Raw genomic sequence first — 22,559 nt, 5'->3', positions numbered from 1 at the left:
TCCCTAGGGCGAAGTCCAAAGAATTTACTAGGCACATTTAGGGCCTGAAAGTTGATTTGACTCTTGAAACTTGGCATTTGTGTGTGAGTGCATGTGTATAAGTGCATTTAGTTACATGGATGTGGGGTAGGGCATGAGCACTAGGAGACATTATCTCCTAGGGATATGTGTACGTCCTATGTGTCCATATGTGTCTTTCTAGGTAGTGTAAAATCAAAAGGTGTGTGTGTGTGTTTATGTGTATGTGCATGTTGTATGTGTGTATAAATAAAGTCTGTGTGTATAAGGGCTGATTATGCAGCCATGTGCATATTCAATAATGGTTTGTGTGTGTAATTACAGAAATGAACATGTAAATTAGAACTCAGGTAGCAGGGAAGAAATATCCACATCCAGGGTTTCAAGTTCAATTGAGGAAAATGTATGGATTTATGCAATTCAAAATATATATACAATGCAGTATTACTGAGCCATCAAAAAGAATGCATCGGCCACATGTGGCCTCTCAACATCGGCCACAGCAGCCTCTTTCAAGATATGTCTCCAAAGGCAAAGGAAACAAAAGCAAAATAAACTTTTGGGACATCATCAAGATCAAAAGCTTCTGCATAGCAAAGGAAGCAGTCAATAAAACAAAGAGGCAACCCATGGAATGGAAGAAGATATTTGCAAATGACACTACAGAAAAAGGGCTGATATCCAAGATCTATAAAGAACTCCTCAAACTCAACACACATGAAACAGATAATCATGTCAAAAAATGGACAGAAGACATGAACAGACACTTCTTCAAAGAAGACATACAAATGGCTAACAGAAACATGAAAAAATGTACATCATCATTAGCCATCAGGGAGATTCAAATCAAAAACACATTGAGGTACTACCTTAGACCATTTAGAATAGCCAAAATCAATAAGATAGTAAACAAGAAGTATTGGAGAGGATGTGGAGAAAGGGGAACCCTCTCACACTGTTGGTGGGAATGCAAGTTGGTACAGCCACTTTGGAGAACGGTGTGGAGATTCCTTAAGAAATTAAAAATAGAGCTTCCCTATGATCCTGCAATTTGGGTTAAATACCCAGTAGTAGGGTATTTACCTCAAAGATACAGATGTAGTGAAAAGAAGGGCCATCTATACCACAAAGTTCATAGCAGCAATGACCACAGTCACCAAACTGTGGAAAGAACCAAGATGCCCTTCAACATATGAATGGATAAAGAAGATATGGTCCATATATACAATTGAGTATTATACCTCCATCAGAAAAGATGAATACCCAACTTTTGTATCAACATGGACAGGACTGAAGGAAATTATGCTGAGTGAAATAAGTCAAGCAGAGAAAGCCAATTATCATATGGTTTTACTTACTTGTGGAGCACAGAGGACATTGAGAGATGGAGAGAAGAAGTGAGTGAGTTGGGGGAAATCACAGGGGGAGACAAACCATGAAAGACTGTGGACTCTGAGAAAAAAACTGAGGGTGTTGGAAGGGGGTTGAGAGATGAGGTGAGCCTGATGGTGGGTATTATGGAGGGCACATATTGCATGGAGCACTGGGTGTGGTGCATAAACAATGAATTTTGGAACAATAAAATAAAATAAATTTTTTTAAGGTCAAGAAACTAAATTGAAACAAACAAAAACAAAACAAAACAAATAAAAAAGAATGAAATCTTGCCATTTTCAATGATGTGGATGGAGTTAGATGGTATTATGCTAAGCGAAATGTCAGTCAGAGAAAGACAAACACCATATGATTTTATTCATATGTGGAATTTAAGAAACAAAACAGATGAACACAGGGGAAGGGAAGGAAAAATAAGATGAAAACAGTGAGGGAGGTTAAAACATAAAAACTTTTAACTATAGGAAACAAACTGAGGGTTGCTGGAGGGGAGGTGGGTGGGAGGTGGGGTAATTGGGTGATGGACATTAAGGAGGGCACCTGATGGAATGAGCACTGAATGTTATATGCAAGTGATGAAACCACTAAATTCTACCCCTGAGACTAATAATTAATTAATTATTTTGAATTTGAATAAAAAATTAAAACAAATCTGCTAAGAGATGGCCTATTTAAATTTACCCTAGACTAATGATATAGGAAGGAGAAATGTGTCACATATACATCAAGCTACTCTGAATAAAGCATAACTAGGGATATGACATTCATTTTGGTTAGTTCCTGAGGAATCAGTACAAAAGGAATTGAATTATAGGGCATTACTTACACTTTCCCCTAAGCTAATTATTTTTGTCTTTCCTGATTTTTCAGAGTGGGGTAACTCTCTAGTAACTGTAGTTACTAGAGAAAGGTCACTAGTAACCTTTCAAATATATCAAGATATTGGTTAACAAGGGTGAGAACAATTAGGAATTTGGCTTGTAACCTACCAACTTTTTAATAACCTGGGAAAGTCATCTAGTCTTACTGTACTTTAGACTTCTTACCACTAAATAAGTACTACAGTATTTGTCCAATCTAATTTGCAGGGCTATTTTCTGTAACCAATGAAATAATATGAACACTTCTGAATAACGTAAATATTGTAAAGTAAATAATTGTTATTGATTTGGTTGTTGTTTTGGAACCAGTTATTGAATGAACTTGTTGCTTAGGTTTCTCTGCTAAATGAAATGAGCCCCTAAAAGAATAAGAATATGAATAGAAGGAGAAGGAGAAGGAAGAGGAGAAGGAGGAGGGGTAAGGGAAGGAGGAGAAAGAAATGAGCGCCTGATGTAAACACAGGATGTGAATTTGAGCACTACTTTCATCACTTTTGGGGAGAATGGTTTTGGGGTATTTCATTTTACCTATTAAGCCTTAGAAGTGTCCACATTTGTTAAGTAAATTTATGAAACTCTAATTAACTCATTGGGTTAGTTTAAGGATTCCATGGGATGTGAAAGCACTTTGTAAACTTACAAATATCATTGACATGAATAGGGTATTAATGTTTACGTAGTACTCTACTAGCAAAGTTCACTTTATTTTGACAAAGGGAAGGTTCAAGAGCTTTCCCAATAAATAAATATTTTATTTACATCCCTATCTCTGAGTATATAATTAACAGCTGAATGAATTTCATGGACCCAGATGTGTTATTGCAAATTAGGATTAAAAATGAACCCTCCTATACTGTTAGTGGGAATGCAAGTTGGTGCAGCCACTCTGGAAAACAGCATGGAGGTTTCTCAAAAGGTTGAAAATAGAGCTACCTTATCACCCAGTAATTGCACTACTGGGTATTTATCCTAAAGATACAAATGTAGTGATCTGAAGGGGCATGTGAACCCGAATGTTTATGGTAGCAATGTGCACAGTAGCTAAACAATGGAAAGGACCTAGATGTCCATCAACAGAAGAATGGGTAAAGAAGATGTGGCATATATATACATATGTATATGTAATGGAATACTATGCAGGCATCAAAAGAAATGAGATCTTGCCATTTGCAATGATGTGGATGGAACTAGAAGGCATTATGCCTAGGGAAATAAGTCAGTTGAAGAAAGACATCTATCATATGCTCTTCCTGATATGAGGAAGTGGAGATACAACATGGGGGTTTTGGGGGGTAGGAAAAGAATAAATGAAACAAGATGGGATCAGGAGGGAGACAAACCATAAGAGACTCTTAATCTCACAAAACAGAGGGTTGCTGGGGGGAGGAGGGGAAGGAGAGGGTGGTGGGGTTATGGACATTGGGGAAGGTACGTGCTCTGGTGAGTGCTGTGAAGTGTGTAAACCTGGCAATTCACAGACCTGTACCCCTAGGGCTAATAATATATTGTGTGTTAATTAAAAACAAAAACACAAAAAAACAAAACCTCTCTAGCTACTCAAGCTTCTTGAAAGTTATTTGATCATGTAACAGTGAGCAGTTGGCTAGTCAATTGATTAATATTTAACTAATGAGTTTGTGGAACATATATAAAATGGAATATTACTCAGCCATCAGAAAGGATGAATACCTATCATTTATATTGACATGGATATAACTGGAGGATATTATGCCAAGTGAAATAAGACAAGCAGAGAAAGACAATCATCCTATGGTTTCCTCATATGTGGAACATAAGGAACAGCATGGAGGACCATAGGGGAAGAAAGAGAGAAATGAAGGGGAAAAAATAAAAGAGGGAGAAAAACTGAGATTTTTTTCTCCAACTGAGGATTTCAGAGGAGATGGGAGTGGGGGGATGGGGTGGCTGGGTGATGGGTATTAAGGAGGGAATACATTGTGATGAGCACTGAGTGTTGAACACAACCGATGAATCACTGAAAACTACATTCGAAATTTATGATATACTATATGTTGGCTGACTGAACATACAAAAATATCTTAAAAATTTAGGTAATGATTTCGTGTTGTTTTATCAACTTAGGTATCTTTAGTTTTATATCTTCAAGCTTAATATCTAGACACTAATTGATTTGTTCATCAAACATTTATGGAGTTCTTACCTGGTTCCAAGTAGAAGCTAGATATCCAAAGATAAGAAATACTTGATCCTTGTTTCCAAATAGCTTCAAGTCTAGTTAGGAAACAGACCAATAAAAACTAAAAACATGATTCCAAAAAGGTGCATTAGGTACATAAATGGAGGCATAGATGCAGGTGTTGTGGGGGAAGAGAGGATTTGCCCCAGATATTGAAGGTTTTGATGGACCTGAGTCTGGAAGGAGCTATGAAAGTTTACCATGCAGAGAGGAGGAAGGGAGGAAAATCTGAGGCAGGGAAATGATAGAGGTAATACAGATATGGAATTGTGAGAATGAATTGTATATAGTGGAATTGAAAATAGATTGTGAATGACACATTAGGATGCTTATGAGGGTATATTTAGAGCTTCTCTCCTAAGAGTATGAGAAGTTGGAGCCAATTTATTAAGGACTTGGAATTCCAAACTGAGAAACTAGAATTCTCTCTGCATTCAAGGACACGCTAAAGCACTACAGGCATGCAGGAAAATGCTATAATCAAATTTGCATTTTAGGAAGAGTCAAGATCAAACTTTTATTGAATATCTACTATAAATTCTGTGTGAAGCTGTGGCAGACTAAAGGTAAATTATCTTGAGGATTCTGATCTTCTGGAACTTAGAGTGCAGAAGGAGACTATGGATTTTTCAGGCCTTGATTAGTTTAGAGGATAAAGGCACCAGGGTGAAAAAGTTAAGTCCATTAGAGCAATAGCAGAAGATGGCCTGATAGATGAGAGTGTTTGGGCAAGAATTTGTTCCCATCAATTTGTGTCCCCTCCCTACCCTACCCCAGGATATTTTGATAGAGGGACTCTTCCAAACCTTTATGAATGGGGACAAGTGCAAGTCACATACACTATTATTAGCAAACCTCAATTACAGTTCTCTCCTACTTTCAGGAGAAGAAAAGAGAAACCTCTGAGAAGTACGAAAGTATACTCTGTAAAAGAGAAATCCTCTATGCCTATGAAAATTTATGGCAGAAAAAAGGAACACATTTCTTTGTGTTGGATTAGAAGATAAAGATCATTATCTTCAAAAATTAATTTTTAATGGGAAACAGAAAATTGTTTAATAGTAAGATGCAAATAGACAGGCTTTTTAAAGATAAGAGCAGAGAATAATGAGAAGAGAACATTCTGAAATAAAAATATAGCAAGATGAAATGTGAAAACAATAAGTTGAGCAGAAAAGAGAACTGGGTGAGATGAGGAAGATGCAGTAACAAATTTAGTTAATCAACCTGCTTATTCCTTTTTCTGAGTCAACTCTCCTACTCCCCATTCTCACACTGGGGAAAGGCACATACATGATTTGCCTTGTTCCCAGTTGATTAGATGAGAGATGGCACATGATCCAAACTTGGTTCCTCAGTTTTTTTCTTCTTGAAAATCAGAATAGGGACTCAGGAATGCTATGCAGGCTTAAAGGGTTTTGAAGGAGAAAAGTAGAACTACCGTGGAGGTCATTTTTCTTTTCTGTTCATAGAGAAATAGAGACCTGAATTGTAGAGAGGAATGAAGTAACAAGATGAACAAAGAAAGGCAGATACAAGAAACCACAGAGTCTGGAGAGACCCAAAGAGAAAGTAGCTATCTTGGTTCCTGACCACTTTCCAGTTCCTCATTCCAGTCTCCCATGAGGCCTCACAAGACTTCCTGACTTTGGGTACTATGAATTACACTTGTATTATTTTAAAAACATTCCACTTTTGGCTTACCCTAATTTGAATGGGATACTATTATTTACAACCAAATAGTCCTTGACCAAAAAAGAGGGATTACAAGAATACTAAAAACAAAACAAAACAAAAAAAACAGTACTAGTGTAGACTTCTGTTTTGAAAGTCAGCTGGAGAACAGCTTCTGCTGCAGAATTTCTTGATTTCCCACAAAAATACATATAAATTAAAGGATTTAGAAACAAGTCACAAGAACACTGAAAATTTAGGCTTGTAGTCAACTTAATTCTGGAATCAAGGGAATTGATTTTCAATACTTATTTAGCTTAACCTCTCAATGACATTTGTCCCTGCGGGCTATCCCCTCTTTCCTGAAGCATTTTCTTTCTTTGGCTTTCATAACTATATTCTTTTGATAGTTTTTATACCCCTTTAACTACATCTTTTCCCATTTTCCTTGTTCCTCCTTCTGTACTTGACCCTTTAATGGTTTCCTTAGTGCTGTTCCTTGGCATTCTTCTCTCTCACTCTACCTACGGTGGTCACACTCATGGTTTCTGTCTGTATGACAATGACTTTGGAATCAGTTCAGTTCATAACCCCAAAATATACAGACAACTTCCTACTAGAAATTTCCATTGGGATATTATGAGAGTAAATCATATGTAACCCAAACCAGTCTTTTCCTAGCCAAATCTGCCCCTCTTTCAATAAATACCACCTTCTCCCTCTTCCCATTCAAACTAGAAACTTGGGAACTATATAGAAATACTTCTTCTCCCTTCTCCTTAATATTCAGTCACTCACTAGGTCCTGGTGTGAAGATGATAGAAAATAAACTAGGATGACTGTCCCCCATTGACATTTGATTTAGTACCAGCAACCTCTAAACTTCTGCTTCCTTCCATGTTCTTGACTTGTAACACAATCCTGATTGGTTCACAGGCCCTGGCAAAATGAAAACCACACAAAAGGAGGCATATACTGAAATAAAGAACTGTAAAACAGTGGATGATATTTATAAATATAATATATAAAAATATATTATATTTATAAATATTTATAAATACTATGAGATCAGAGTATTGGAGAACAAGGTGATGAGTGTAGGGAAAGCAGGACATTAAGTGAAATTGTGTCATAACCTGAGGATTGGACTGGAATGAAGCATACTCACCTAACCTCACCTCTGTATACCATACCACCACCATCACCCTCCATCCACAGTTGCATATCTGTAAAGGAAATTTTTCTATCATATGACAGAGTATAAATCCAATACGATCCACATACTGTCTGTGGACAAACTCTGTCTGAAAACACTTTTCTATGTTTAAGAATGAATAAAGGTAGAAAAAAAGGAAAGAACTCATATGGGATTTATGTAAACAATACTCAAGAATGAGGGAAAGGGACAAGTATAGGAAGACTCAAAGGAAAGACCTATTTCTGAAAATGATCTTTTGCACTGTATTAAAGTATAGGCAAAGCTTCTGTAAAAAAAGATACTCCATAATATAAGGTATCTTTCTTTTCAAAGAAAATAGAATTTTATTCTTCTTTCATATAATGGTCTAGTGGCAGGATGGTTAAGAATAGGAAGAATTGGAAAAGGCTCTAAGAGATACCTTCTATCTTGCTACGCTGTGGTTATTTAGAGCAATGCTACTCAAAGTGTAGTTCAAACCAGTGAGAAGTCTTTGGAGTCTATGAAGAGTCAACAGTGAGACAAATACAGAAGTTGACAGTGTTTATCTTCTCTTTTGCACTAACAATACTTATCACTGACCAGTAACAAGCAATTTTCAGTTTGTACCTGTCTATGCACCACAATTTGAAGAGCACTGACTTACTGGCATATCCCCCATGGTATGCTTAAAACCATGCTATATACAGAGAGATTAAAAAAAAAAAATCCTTCAGGAAGAACAGGTGGCAATTGAATCAATATAAAATTGATAGACTAAAGTGAAATAAAGCAGAGTATGATAAAAAGTCAAAATGAGATTAGAAGAAGATGAAAAAAGAAACAATGAGCTAAAGAAGTTGTTGAAACTACAATTTAACAGTAACCTTAAAATCTACACTGGAGGCAGTGGAGAACATAATCAGTGCTGTACAAAACCCAGTAAATAGTGTAAGAGATAAATCTGAGTTGTTCTCCTAGAATGCAAAAAAAAAAAATCTCAAAGAAATTTAAAAATTTGAAAAGGAAAATGACTGATGTGGAAGCCAAAAATAGAGAACCAAAACCCAAATAAATTACTCCTCGGAAACAAAAAAAAAAAAAAAACACAAATAGAATCAAATTACTAATTAAGGATATAAGACAAAACAATTTTAACTGAGATGAGCTAAGGGATGTTTAAAGATTTAAAAGCTTACCCCATTCCAGGAGAAAATCAGTGAAAATCTAATTAAACTTATGTTCATCCAGATAAGATTTCTGGACTAGAAGGGTAAAAAAAAGTCCATTGAAAATCCAGGCAGAAAAAGCCATAATGGAGGGAAATCTACGTTTATTCTTCTTAATAACAATAAATTCTATGGGTACAAAAGTTTGAGGAAGGAGAAAGTCCCACAACTATTAGTCAAGACTTTTATATCTAACCAAATTATCTTACTCTTTCTTAGGTAAAGTACTAAGATGTTATTGAATTAATTTGTTCTTACACATACAGCCATGCTTGTTAAGTGTTAGACCCTTTGGATACAGTGGTAAACAAGATATAGATAGATGTAGATATAGATCTATAGATATAGATAGATATCAAATTGGAAATATAAAATGAACAGTATTGTTATATTATTAATAATTTGGATTTAAAATTCAAGGTTGTATCAACAAAGATCATGGAATGAAGGAAATAAAGTAAATTAAAGGATGCAAGATACTTTCTCATTTCTAACAAACATAAAAATAACTATAGGTTAAAAATGCTTTTTAAAATATTATAAGTAGCAATTTATAGAATTAACAATAGGAAATTATTTTAAAATATTATTTTAAAATTTCTTTAAAATAATATAATAAAATAATATAAGATTACAGATCATATCATATATGTTAACTTTAATTAAAAGCATTTATGGGAAAATTTGTTTTATTAAAAGAGTCTCAAACGAGATTAAAATAATCTAATTATTTGCTTCTTCATAAAGAACATATATAACACACCTTGAAAGCTTGAAAGCAAAATTATTAGCAGTGATAGATGTTGAAAATTTAATGATAAATAAACAGACTGTAATATTAATTTCAAGGATAACATCATGTATAGTAAATAATTATTTTGACATACAATAAAGATAAAACTATCATGAACCCAATTCTGGAAAAATGAAATAAAAATATATTTAAATATTAAACCAATAGGAACCATATTTATAAACAGGAAAATAATTTTTCTTGGCCCCAAAATCAGTCTATAGAAGAAAATGGATAATGGAGATCTCAGCACTAAGTTAAAACTGCTTTTGCAATAAGCCACCTATAGACAGGAACCTAACCTAGAAAGCCACAAGTAATAGGGAAAATACTTTAAACCCAGGACACAGAGATGAGAATTCTGTTGCAGAAGTTGAACCCACAACCAAACATCACTGAATCTATGAGAAACATACACCTCAACAGGGAATAGCAAACCTAACAAATAGAAACACTCTCAGCTTAGGAAATAGAGTTAGTAAGCCAGTCAGAAAAGGACTTTAGATAAGCAAGATCTTCATAGAGATAAAGGAAGAAATCTTGAGATACGAATAGGGCTTATAAAATAGGAACAGGTTGATATATCAATATATCTGTATCTATGTTCATTTATAGCCATATCTCCTATTAGAGACCTGGGAGGAAGAATGTGTGTATGTATTTATATGCATGGGTGCTTCTGTGTACAAAATAAAATAGAAAGGTATAATAAATAACATGCTGGATAGAGCTAAAGAACAAACCAACAAGCCAAACATCTTAACTGAGGAATTCTTTTCAAAACACAGTACAAAATAATAAAGAGGTAGGAAAGAGGAAGAATAAAGTTAAGAGAGTTGGAAACTGGACCCAAAAGTTCCAACCCTTATCTAATAGAAGTACCATAAAAACAGATTTAAAAAAAAAAGATTAGTTAAAATGGAGGAGAGATAATATTTAAAGGGATTTTCAAGTAACAAACCAGAGAAAAAAATTACACATTACAGTGTTATAAGACTTTAGAAAGATGAAGGACAGAAAAACAATTTCTAACTGCCATGAGAGAAAAAGGTCAGATCACCTGCAAAAAAATGACTAAGAGATTAAAATAATTTTTCACCAATAACCGTGGAAACAAGAAAACAATTGAAAATACTTTCAAAATGTTTTAAAAAAATACTATTGAATCTGGAATTTGATATCTAAGCAAACTGTCATTCACTAATGTGTATAAAGTAAAGATATTTTCAAGCAAGCAAGGCCAGATGAACTTTACTCAGGGCTCTCTTAACAAGAAGAGGAGAACTACTAAATAATACAGTCTATCAAGAAGAAAAATTAATCCAAAGGTATAGTATATAATACAAGAAACAATGGTAAACAAAGAAAATGGTCTCCATACTTACTTCATATGAAAAAAATCTATTTAAATATTATTAAATTGTAACTAAACTTACATATGAGACTTTAGAGGTAAGGAGAGTAGCTAAGAGAACATCTTGTCTTATTTGGGATGAGGAAAAATAAAAATGAAAATGCTGATTAATTCTATAATATTTAATAAAAATATATATGTGAAAGCTAAATAAGGGTAAACAATTGGTGAAGAAAGTGCATAAATTATAGCAATAGAGAGAAAACAGAACAAAAATGTACTCAATCTAACCAATTGCTTAAGAGAGATAAAGCAATGACATGGTAAGGGAAAAACATAAAATGTAAAAATATATGTAATAAAGTATGAAGTAGTTTGAATTACACATTTAATAAGATTGATCTAATACCAAGAAAAGGGCTCTGAATTAAACAAATAGAAATAACACAGCCTTTAGTCAAACAGACGGAACAGGTGCAGAAGTTGATTATATACTATGCCACAGGGAAAGACTTGTCAAAGCTGATATTGCATAAGCCTTGTTCATGGACTGCAGTAAAATAAAAATAAAAGTTTATGACAAAAGTAGAGCTTTCCAAAAGACCAGATATCAGAAAATTAAAACAAAACAAATAAAACACATCAATTTAATTCATGAGTCTAATGAAAATAAGTATTTAGAATAGAAATAAAATAAAATCTATCAGGTATTAACCAATGTGGTATATAGAGAGAAATTTATATCCTTAAGTGGCTTATTATAAAACAAAAGGCTTAAAAATAAACTATTTTTTTCCATCCAGAAAGCTAGGAAAAACCCAGCGAAAGTAGAAGGGAGGAAATGAAGACAAAGGCAAAATTTAATAAATTAGAAAAATGCACAAATATCAAAAGTAGAGTTGCTTAACAAAACTAAAAGCTAGTTCTTTGAAAATGTTTGTAAAATAAACACTACCCTGGGAAAAATCTATTAAAAAAAATCTATTTGTGCGAAAGAGCACAAATAAATAGAATCTGAATGAAAATAGAGACATAAAATGCTTTAAATATTAAAATATAGTATGAAAACAATAAGAACAATTTTGTACCAAGGAATTTGAAACATAAAAAAGCAGAATGTTTTAAGGAAAATATTAATTATAAAAATGAGCTCAAAAACATAGGCCAATAAACATTAAAAAAAAAAAAAAAAAAAAAAAAAAAAGGAAACAGAAGCCAAAGACATTTCCTAAGAAAAGGCACCAGACCCAGATAACTTCATGGGTGAGTTCCAGAAAATCTTCAAAGAATAGATTATTCTCATCTAATGCTAACTGTTCCAAACAATATAAAAAGGTGGGAAACCAGCCAACATATTTTGTAAGGCTAGCTTAACAATGATATCAAAACCAGACTATGTTCATATGTTAGATTTGGGGTATACTTTCTTTGGCGTGTGTGTATGTGTGTGTGTGTGTGTGTGTGTGTGTGTGTGTGTGTGTATGTGTGTGTGTATACATGCATGCATGCACATGTAGATTTTATTTATAGGTAGTGAATTACAGTTTTTGTTGTGAACATGAATGGGAACATTCTTCCTCTTATTTGATCTAATTGGTTATCTCTGCTTCAAATAAAATGCTAACTATTGAAAATAATTCTGAAATTAGCATAACCTAATAGAGTTTGATAGAAAGGGACATTTTGGCCTTAAAGGGATGTATTTAGTTTTATGCTGGATTTCAATAGTTGTCTCATAACTTCAAGGTATAGTAATTTGTATAGCGTAGACATATACTCTGATATATGTGTATTTTATTTGGAAAGAAAAAAAAAAGAAATGAGAAAACAGTCTCTAAGGTCCCAACCATCATACATCAAGATCCCCTTTCATCTTTCTACATGTTACAGATACTTCATCTATAAGCTATAGAGAACTATACAGATGTTAGTCATTACAAGAATGGTCACTCTTCTGTGACAGGATTGGGAAACAGTTCTATTTCCAATCCCAGGGAAATAAGTTTCTCTTCATAGTTCCTTTTCTCTCCAGTGCTTTGTGAGACCATTGCTGGAAAAATAACTAATAACTTGAGTTGCCACATTTACTGTTCATGAGTTAGCAGGAGACGAAGTGGTTCTGGCCAGAGGCACACAGATTCTCTGAGCTACCATCACCTTTTCTTGCCATTTACTGTCATCCACTTTCCTATAGGCCCAGTGTTATAAATGGTGAAGTAGTACCAAATATACATGTAGAGCAGCGAAAAGAACATGTAGACTCAGCTCTAATTCAAATCTTGACTCTACTGCTTTCTAGTTGTGTGACATTAGGCAGGGTAATTAATTTCTCTGTACCTCAAACTTCCAATTTGTAAGATGCATCTATTAAACATCCTGGGGTTACTAAGGAGAATATAGTATATAATACATACAAAATTATCTAGCACAAATTTTCTTATGTATAGCCAAGTATCCCATATACATTAGCTCCCTTACACTTAATTTATAAGAAACTTAGATCTAGATCACTTGATAAATGTCTTTTTGAAAAACTGGTTTGAATTTTAACCTATTTACAAGGGAGTTTTAGAATCATAACAAGAAGTTTCCTGTAAAGTGCTGAGCATCATGACTAATTTGAATTAGCCTTTTGAATAGGAGTTGATCTTCATCTGGTACCTGTTGTACAGCAGAAATCAGATATTTGAAGAATGAATCTGACATTTCTGTTTATGTGATTATTAATAAAATTAACATGAGGCAGTATTTCCTAGTTTACAAAGCTCATTCACTATCACAGTTTTATTTGTTTACCAAACCCTAGGGAGTAAAGTCAGAACAATATCATCATTCCTATTTCACAATTGAGGAAACAAGACTCAGAAGTTTTCAGTGACTGTCTTAAGGTCATAGTTAGAACTTAGAACAGGGGCTTTGCTGACTCTCTGCAAAATTCAGTTACTTTTCCCATGGTATCTTATGCTTTGGAAGAAGTGTGAACTAAAAGGGGTAAGAATAAGAAAGTCGTTTGACAGTAATTTGGCAATGTCCTTCAAATTTGAAAATGTGCTAACCCAGCAGCTCTATCTAGGTATATACCCTAGTGAATCTCTCTAGAGGTACATAAGGACACGTGAACAAGAATGCTTACTGGAGGGGTGCCTGGGTAGCTCAGTGGGTTAAAGCCTCTGCCTTCGGCTCGGGTCATGATCCCAGAGTCCTGGGATCGAGCCCCACATCGGGCTCTCTGCTCTATGGGAAGCCTGCTTCTGTCTCTCTGCCTGCCTCTCTGCCTACTTGTGATCTCTATCAAGTAAATAATTTTTTAAAAGAATGCTTATTGAAGCATTGTTTGATAATATTAAAAATTGGAAACAATTTAATGCTCATCTGTAGGAGAAACAAATAAGCTATTTTTTGGTAAGATGAAATGTTATACAACAGTTAAAACAGTAAGTTAGCCCTCAAAAATGTGATATTGAGTAAAAACAAAATTTTAGAATGATACATGTATCCTGAAATCCAGAGTCTTTCATGGTTTGTCTTCCTCTCTGATTTCTTCCCATTCGGTTTTCCCTTCCTTCCCCTGTGGTCCTCTGTACACATAATAAAAGAAAAAAGAAAAACAAAATAAAAACAAATGAACTTTAAAAATAAAATAAATTAATGATAATTGACTCTCTCTGCTTGACTTATTTCAATCAGCATAATCTCTTCCAGTCCCGTCCGTGTTGCTACAAAAGTTGGGTATTCATCCTTTCTGATGGAGGCATAATACTCCATAGTGTATATGGACCACATCTTCCTTATCCATTCGTCCGTTGAAGGGCTTCTTGGTTCTTTCCACAGTTTGGCGACCGTGGCCATTGCTGCTATAAATATTGGGGTGCAGATGGCCCTTCTTTTCATGACATCTTTATCATATGGTTTCACTTATTTGTGGAGCATAACAAATAGCATGGAGGACATGGGGAGTTAGAGAGGAGAAGGGAGTTGGGGGAAATTGGAAGGGGAGGTCAATCATGAGAGACTATGGACTCTGAAAAACAATCTGAGGGATTTGAAGTGGCCAGGGGGTGGAAGATTGGGGTACCAGGTGGTGGGTATTATAGACGGCACGGATTGCATGGAACACTGGGTGTGGTGAAAAAATAATGAATACTGTTATGCTGAAAATAAATTAATTTTAAAAGATAAATTAATTAATGAAAAAATGATACATATCACATGCTAGCATTTATGTAACTTTTAAAAAAGTGAGATAATACTATTTATCTAAATACCACAGACTATCTAGATATATATTTATGCTACATACAATTCATCTAGCTAATATGTAGAACATATATGCTGTTATAAAATAGAAAAATGTGAACTATAACGCTACAAAGCAATTTCAGTATAATATTTGCTTCTAGGAGAGAAGGCGGAGATGAAAGAAAGCAAAGGGGACTTTTATTTTATCTGTAGTGTTCCTTTTCTTTCATGTAAAAATTTAAAAACCATGATAAAATGCTAGCATTTGTTAATTTATTGTACTGGGTACCCAGATGTGTTTGTTTTATTATTTTCTCTTTTTATATATTATTTAAGCTTTTCAAAATTAAGAGAAAAAATATTCATTTAGAATGGAGCAGTACAACATAGTGATTAAGAGCACGAGCTTCAAAAAGACCAGGTTTGAATCCCAGTTCTGCCCATTTCAACATTGTTAAAGTGGAACAGGTCTCCATAACTCAACACTTCACAGTGCGTTTAATATGCATATGTGTACTGTGAGCCATTAAAATGGGTATATTTAAAAAAATAAAATAAAATGAGTATATAGCATTTAGTATTTCACAAATTTATTTCATCATAAAATCAGAGTTTCTTAGAACCCAGCCTGATAGAATAGATCCTGTCTTATAGATATTCAGTATTTAAGTATTAACTTAAATGATCAGTTGTCTTCAATCTGAAAAGGGTATCCCTTCATCTCCTTCCTATTTAATCTGTCTGTGTGTCTTTTCTATTCCTGCCATCCCTAAGGAAATAGGCTCTTTCAAGACAGCAAGTTTCATTTGATGTGGAAAATTTAAAAAGAGGCTAGGACCTCTAGTACTATGTTGAATAGCAGTGGTGATAATGGACATCCCTGCCGTGTTCCTGACCTTAGTGGAAAAGCTTTCAGTTTTTCTCCATTGAGAATGATATTTGCGGTGGGTTTTTCATAGATGGCTTTGATGATATTGAGGTATGTGCCCTCTATCCCTAGCCTCAGCAATCAGACAACAAAAGGAAATTAAAGGCATCCAATTCGGCAAAGAAGAAGTCAAATTATCACTCTTCGCAGATGATATGATACTATATGTGGAAAACCCAAAAGACTCCACTCCAAAACTGCTAGAACTTATACAGAAATTCAGTAAAGTGTCAGGATATAAAATCAATGCACAGAAATCAGTTGCATTTCTCTACACCAACAGCAAGACAGAAGAAAGAGATATTAAGGAGTCAATCCCATTTACAATTGCATCCAAAACCATAAGATACCTAGGAATAAACCTAACCAAAGAGACACAGAATCTATACTCAGAAAACTATAAAGTACTCATGAAAGAAATTGAGGAAGACACAAAGAAATGGAAAAATGTTCCATGCTCCTGGATTGGAAGAATAAATATTGTGAAAATGTCTATGCTACCTAAAGCAATCTACACATTTAATGCAATTCCTATCAAAGTACCATCCATCTTTTTCAAAGAAATGGAACAAATAATGCTAAAATTTATATGGAACCAGAAAAGACCTCGAATAGCCAAAGGGATATTGAAAAAGAAAGCCAACGTTGGTGGCATCACAATTCCGGACTTCAAGCTCTATTACAAAGCTGTCATCATCAAGACAGCATGGTACTGGCACAAAAACAGACACATAGATCAATGGAACAGAATAGAGAGCCCAGAAATAGACCCTCAAATCTATGGTCAACTCATCTTCGACAAAGCAGGAAAGAATGTCCAATGGAAAAAAGACAGCCTCTTCAATAAATGGTGCTGGGAAAATTGGACAGCCACATGTAGAAAAATGAAATTGGACCATTTCCTTACACCACACACAAAAATAGACTCAAAATGGATGAAGGACCTCAATGTGCGAAAGGAATCCATCAAAATCCTTGAGGAGAACACAGGCAGCAACCTCTTCGACCTCTGCCGCAGCAACATCTTCCTAGGAACAACGCAAAAGGCAAGGGAAGCAAGGGAAAAAATGAACTATTGGGATTTCATCAAGATCAAAAGCTTTTGCACAGCAAAGGAAACAGTTAACAAAATCAAAAGACAACTGACAGAATGGGAGAAGATATTTGCAAACGACATATCAGATAAAGGACTAGTGTCCAGAATCTATAAAGAACTTAGCAAACTCAACACCCAAAGAACAAATAATCCAATCAAGAAATGGGCAGAGGACATGAACAGACATTTCTGCAAAGAAGACATCCAGATGGCCAACAGACACATGAAAAAGTGCTCCATATCACTCGGCATCAGGGAAATACAAATCAAAACCACAGTGAGATATCACCTCACACCAGTCAGAATGGCTAAAATCAACAAGTCAGGAAATGACAGATGCTGGCGAGGATGTGGAGAAAGGGGAACCCTCCTACATTGTTGGGGGGAATGCAAGCTGGTGCAGCCACTCTGGAAAACAGCATGGAGGTTCCTCAGAATGTTGAAAATAGAACTGCCCTATGACCCAGCAATTGCACTATTGGGTATTTACCCTAAAGATACAAATGTAGTGATCCAAAGGGGCACATGCACCCGAATGTTTATAGCAGCAATGTCCACAATAGCCAAACTATGGAAAGAACCTAGATGTCCATCAACAGATGAATGGATCAAGAAGATGTGGTATATATACACAATGGAATACTATACAGCCATCAAAAGAAATGAAATCTTGCCATTTGCGACAACATGGATGGAACTAGAGCGAATCATGCTTAGCGAAATAAGTCAAGCAGAGAAAGACAACTATCATATGATCTCCCTGATATGAGGAAGTGGTGATGCAACATGGAGGCTTAAGTGGGTAGGAGAAGAATCAATGAAACAAGATGGGATTGGGAGGGAGACAAACCATAAGTGACTCTTAATCTCACAAAACAAACTGAGGGTTGCTGGGGGGAGGGGGTTTGGGAGAAGAGGGTGGGATTATGGACATTGGGGAGGGTATGTGCTTTGGTGAGTGCTGTGAAGTGTGTAAACCTGGTGATTCACAGACCTGTACCCCTGGGGATAAAAATATATGTTTATAAAAAATAAAAATTAAAAAAAAAAAAAGAAAATTTAAAAAGATTTTGTAAGATCCTTTTAGAAAATGTATTTTTCAGTATCATTTGTTATTTCTACTTTAGGCAATATCTGTTAGATATCTGGTCACAGCATTAAATCCAATTTCCTCTCAGTTACTCAGAAATCCATTTTCATTTATTTTGTTCAGTGTTCATGCTTTATAACAAAGAGCACTAGGATCTTCCAGGCTTAAGTTCCCTGAAGAGTATCATTTTTTTTTTTTTTTAGTTGTGTTGTGTTAGTCACCATACAGTACATCATTAGTTTTTGATGTAGTGTCCTGATTCATCATTTGCATGTAACACCCAGTGGTCCATGCAATCAGTGCCCTCTTTAATACCCATTACCAGGCTCACCCATCTCCCGACTCCCCTCCCTTCTAAAACGCTCCCTTTTTTTTTTTTTTTTCTGGAGTCCATAGTCTCTCATGGTTCATCTCCCACCTCAATTTCTCCCCCTTCGTTTTTCTCTTCTCCTAATCTCCTCCACATTATTGCTTATGTTCTGCAAATAAGTGAAATTTGATTTTCTCTGTTTGACTTATTTCACTTAGCATAATCTCCTCCAGTCCCATCCAAGTTGATGCAAAAGTTGGGTAGTCATCCTTTCTGATGGCTGAGTAATATTTCATTGTCTATATGGACCACATCTTCTTTATCCATTTGTCTCTTGAGGGGCATCTTGGCTCTTTCTACAGTTTGGCTATTGTGAACATTGTTGCTATGAACTTTGGGGTGCATGTGGCCCTTCTTTTCACTACCTATGTATCTTTGGGGTAAATACCCAGTAGTGCAATTGTTAGGTCATAGGGTAATTCTATTTTATTTTTAAGATTTTATTTATTTGACAGAGACCACAAGTAGGCAGAGAGGCAGGCAGAGAGACGGGGAAGCAGGCTCCCTGCTGAGCAGAGAGCCCAATGTGGGGCTGGATCCCAGAACCCTGGGATCATGACGCGAGCCGAAGGCAGAGGTTTTAACTCACTGAGCCACCCAGGCACCCCGGGTAACTCTATTTTTAATTATCAAAAGCATTATTTTAAAATGCTGGAAGAGACAATCCTAAAATTTGTGTGGAACCAGAAATGACCCAAGTTACCAAGAAAATGTTGAAAAAGAAAAACAAAGCTGGGGGCATCATGTTGCCAGCATGGTACTGGCATCATGTGCCAGCAGGTTACTGGCACAAAAACAGACATAGACCAATGGAACAGAGTAGAGAGCCCATAAATGGACTCTCAACTTTATGGTCAAATAATCTTCAACAAAGCAGAAGAAAATATTCAATGGAAATAAGACAATCTTTTCAATAAGTGGTGCTGGGAAAATTGGACAGCTATATACAGAAGAATGAAACTTGACCATTATCTTACACCATACACTAAGATAAACTCTAAATGGATGAATGACCTCAATGTGAGACAGGAATCCATCAAAATCCTAGAGGAGAATGTAGGCTGTAATCTCTTCAATATCAGCCACAGCAACTTCTTTCAAGACACATCTCTAAAGACAAGGGAAACAAAAGTGAAAATGAACTTTTGAGACTTCATCAAGATCAAAAGCTTCTGCACAGTAAAGAAAACAGTCAACAAAACAAAGAGGCAACCCACAGAATGGGAGAAGATATTTGCAAATGACACTACATACAAAGGGCTGATATCCAAGATCTATAAAGAACTTCTCAAGCTCAACACGCAAAAAACAGATAATCAAGTAAAAAAGTGGGCAGAAAACATGAGCAGACACTTTTCCAAAGGAGACATACAAATAGCTAACAGACACATGGAAAAGTGTTCATCATCATTAGCCATCAGGGAAATTCAAATCAAAACCACATTGAAATACCTTACAGCAGTTAGAATGGCAAAAATTGACAAGGCAAGAAACAACAAATGTTGGAGAAATTTTGGATAAAGGGGAACCCTCTTACATTGTTGGTGGGAATGCAAATTGGTGCAACCATTTTGGAAAACAGTGTGGAGGTTCCTCCTGAAGACTATCTTAAGTTATGGTCTCCACCATACCCATAGGTGGGCTTGCCAATTATTTTTCAGTAATTCCCCTAAGAGACACCTCAGAAGGTGTCACACATGCCACCCACATAATATAATCTTGTTCTTGTACTGTCCACTAATTAAATCCTATAGCCAATGTCCCAAAATGGGATTTGATATCAGTGAACTTGTTTCATTTTACTCAGGGCTTACAGATTTTTGTTGTAATGCTGGTTTTAGCCTTGTTTGTAATCCTCAGCATGACTTTGGAACCATAGCCTGCACATTGAGAATTAAGGGTTCTATTTCAGGTTCTGCCTCTGGCCATGGTCTTCATTTGAACTTGGGTAAATCCAGATCTCCTGGAGAGCAAGCTGTCCAGACAGAGAACCGTTAGCTATGGTTTACCTTGGGTTTGAAATGTTTCCCCCCAGTGATTTATGTCTTTGACGTGGTATCATTTTAATAACCCCAAATAAAGACTCAGTTATTTCCCTTGGCCTCTTCAAAATCACCAGAGCTGCTTACTCCATATATTCAGGTTTTGCAAAATTCCCTGGAATGTATCCCCTTATATGTAATAAAGCAGGCTCTGCTTTGTCGATTAGCTTGGTGATCATTTGGGCCTCTTTTGGGATTTCAGAGCTTACACTCTCATAGTTAAATATGCCAAAACTAACAGATAGAAAATATGAATCAGCTCTTTAGAACAGAGAGGGTCCCTGAACTCACTTCTTAGAATTTCAGCTCTGAGCTCTGCATCTTTCCATAATGAGCTATTCATTGTTTATGCACCTCACCCACTACTCCATGCAATACACGTCCTCCATAATACCCACCACCAGGCTCACCGAATCTCCCACCCCTTTACCCTCCAAAACCCTCAGTTTGTTTCTCAGAGTCCACAGTCTCTCATGGTTCATCTCCCCCTCCGATTTCCCCCAACTCACTTCTCCTCTCCATCTCCCAATGTCCTCTGTGTTATTCCTTATGCTCCACAAGTAAGTGAAATCACATGATAATTGACTGTCTCTGCTTGACTTATATCACTCAGCATAATCTCCTCCAGTTCCATCCATGTTGATACAAAAGTTGGGTATTCATCCTTTCTGATGGAGGCATAATACTTCATTGTATATATGGACCATATCTTCTTTATCCATTCATCTGTTGAAGGGCATCTTGGCTCTTCCCACAATTGTGGACATTGCTGTTATGAACATTGGGGTACATATGGTCATTCCTTTCACTACATCTGTATCTTTGGGGTAAATACCCAGTAGTGCAGTTGCTGGGTCATAGGGTAGCTCTATTTTTAATTTTTTTTTTTTTTTGAGGAATCTCTATAGTGTTTTCCAAAGTGGCTGTACCAACTTGCATTCCCACCAAGAATGTAAGAGGGTTTCCCTTTCTCCACATCCTCTCCAGCATTTGTTGTTTCTTGCCTTGTTAATTTTTGTCATTCTAACTGGTGTAAGGTAGTATCTCAATATGGTTTTGATATGATATTTGTGCAAAGGAAACTATGATGCTACTGTCCGATCTTCCCTATACACTCTAAATGACAAAAAGTTACTGTAATCCTTAATAAGCTTCCAAAGAATTGTAACAGCATTGTCTCTTGTGTATGTATCTTGTGTAAGAGTGAATGAGTATATTACTGAGGCAGTTTATATATAGAAGAGATACAAGAAGACCAGGTAATTTGGACCATCATGATACTTTCCTGGTGCCTGGACAACTATAGATAATGGATTTTTCAGATTCTTTGAAACTTTCATTATATGTTGGGATGGATGAATAACCCATAACACTGAGAAACAGGACTGTTTAAATAATAAATTTAAATAAATAACTGTTTAAATAATCTCTGCACCCAACATGGGGCTCAAACTCACGACCCCCAAGATCAGGAGTCACCGGCTCTTCCAACTGAGCCAGCCAGGCACCTAGTAACAGTAGCTTTATTTTTTTATTTTATTATTTATTTATTTATATTAAATTGATTTATTTATTTTCAGAAAAACAGTATTTTAAAGGAGCATGTTTTTACCTAATGAATATGGGTGGATCTGTGCATACTCAGGAATGACAGTAAAGTTAAAAAGCATTTCATATCACCCTTTCCTTTCCTGTTGATTTTTATAAAGCTGTTTAAAAAAAAAAACAACTCTTGGACTGCTTCAGGGAGGCCCATTCTTCCCCTCAAATGTCAAGCTTTCTTCTCAAAGCAGTATTTCTTGGATAAATGTAATTCAGATCTCTGACTATGCAATGTAGTGAAGTGGAGAATTTCAGATAATTCAAATGGCAAATGAGGTTTCCCCTCGATTATCCAAATATTTTAGGTGAATGTGTTAAAAAAAATTTGTCTGACGTTATCTAGATCAAGAACTCAATTCTATATAGGTTGCCTGGGTGGCTCAATTGGTTAAGTGTCTGCCTTCAGTGCAGGATCCTAGGATCCCAGGATCCTGGGATCAAACCCTGAGTTGT

The 22,559-nt window shown here is 35.6% G+C and overlaps 1 long non-coding RNA gene across 6 annotated transcripts in view; it reads left to right on the top strand.

Annotated features, from left to right (window-relative positions):
• LOC309868937 overlaps window positions 1–22,559 on the top strand; it is a 142,917-nt gene that overhangs the window by 103,976 nt on the left and 16,382 nt on the right. The gene's annotated exons all lie outside the window — the stretch shown is intronic.

This window comes from Mustela nivalis (genome assembly GCF_964662115.1).
Source record: "Mustela nivalis genome assembly, chromosome: 7".
In the NCBI taxonomy this organism is placed as follows: domain Eukaryota; kingdom Metazoa; phylum Chordata; class Mammalia; order Carnivora; family Mustelidae; genus Mustela; species Mustela nivalis.
The sequence above is the reverse complement of the archived record's forward strand: the minus strand, read 5'-3'. Positions and strand labels throughout refer to the sequence as shown.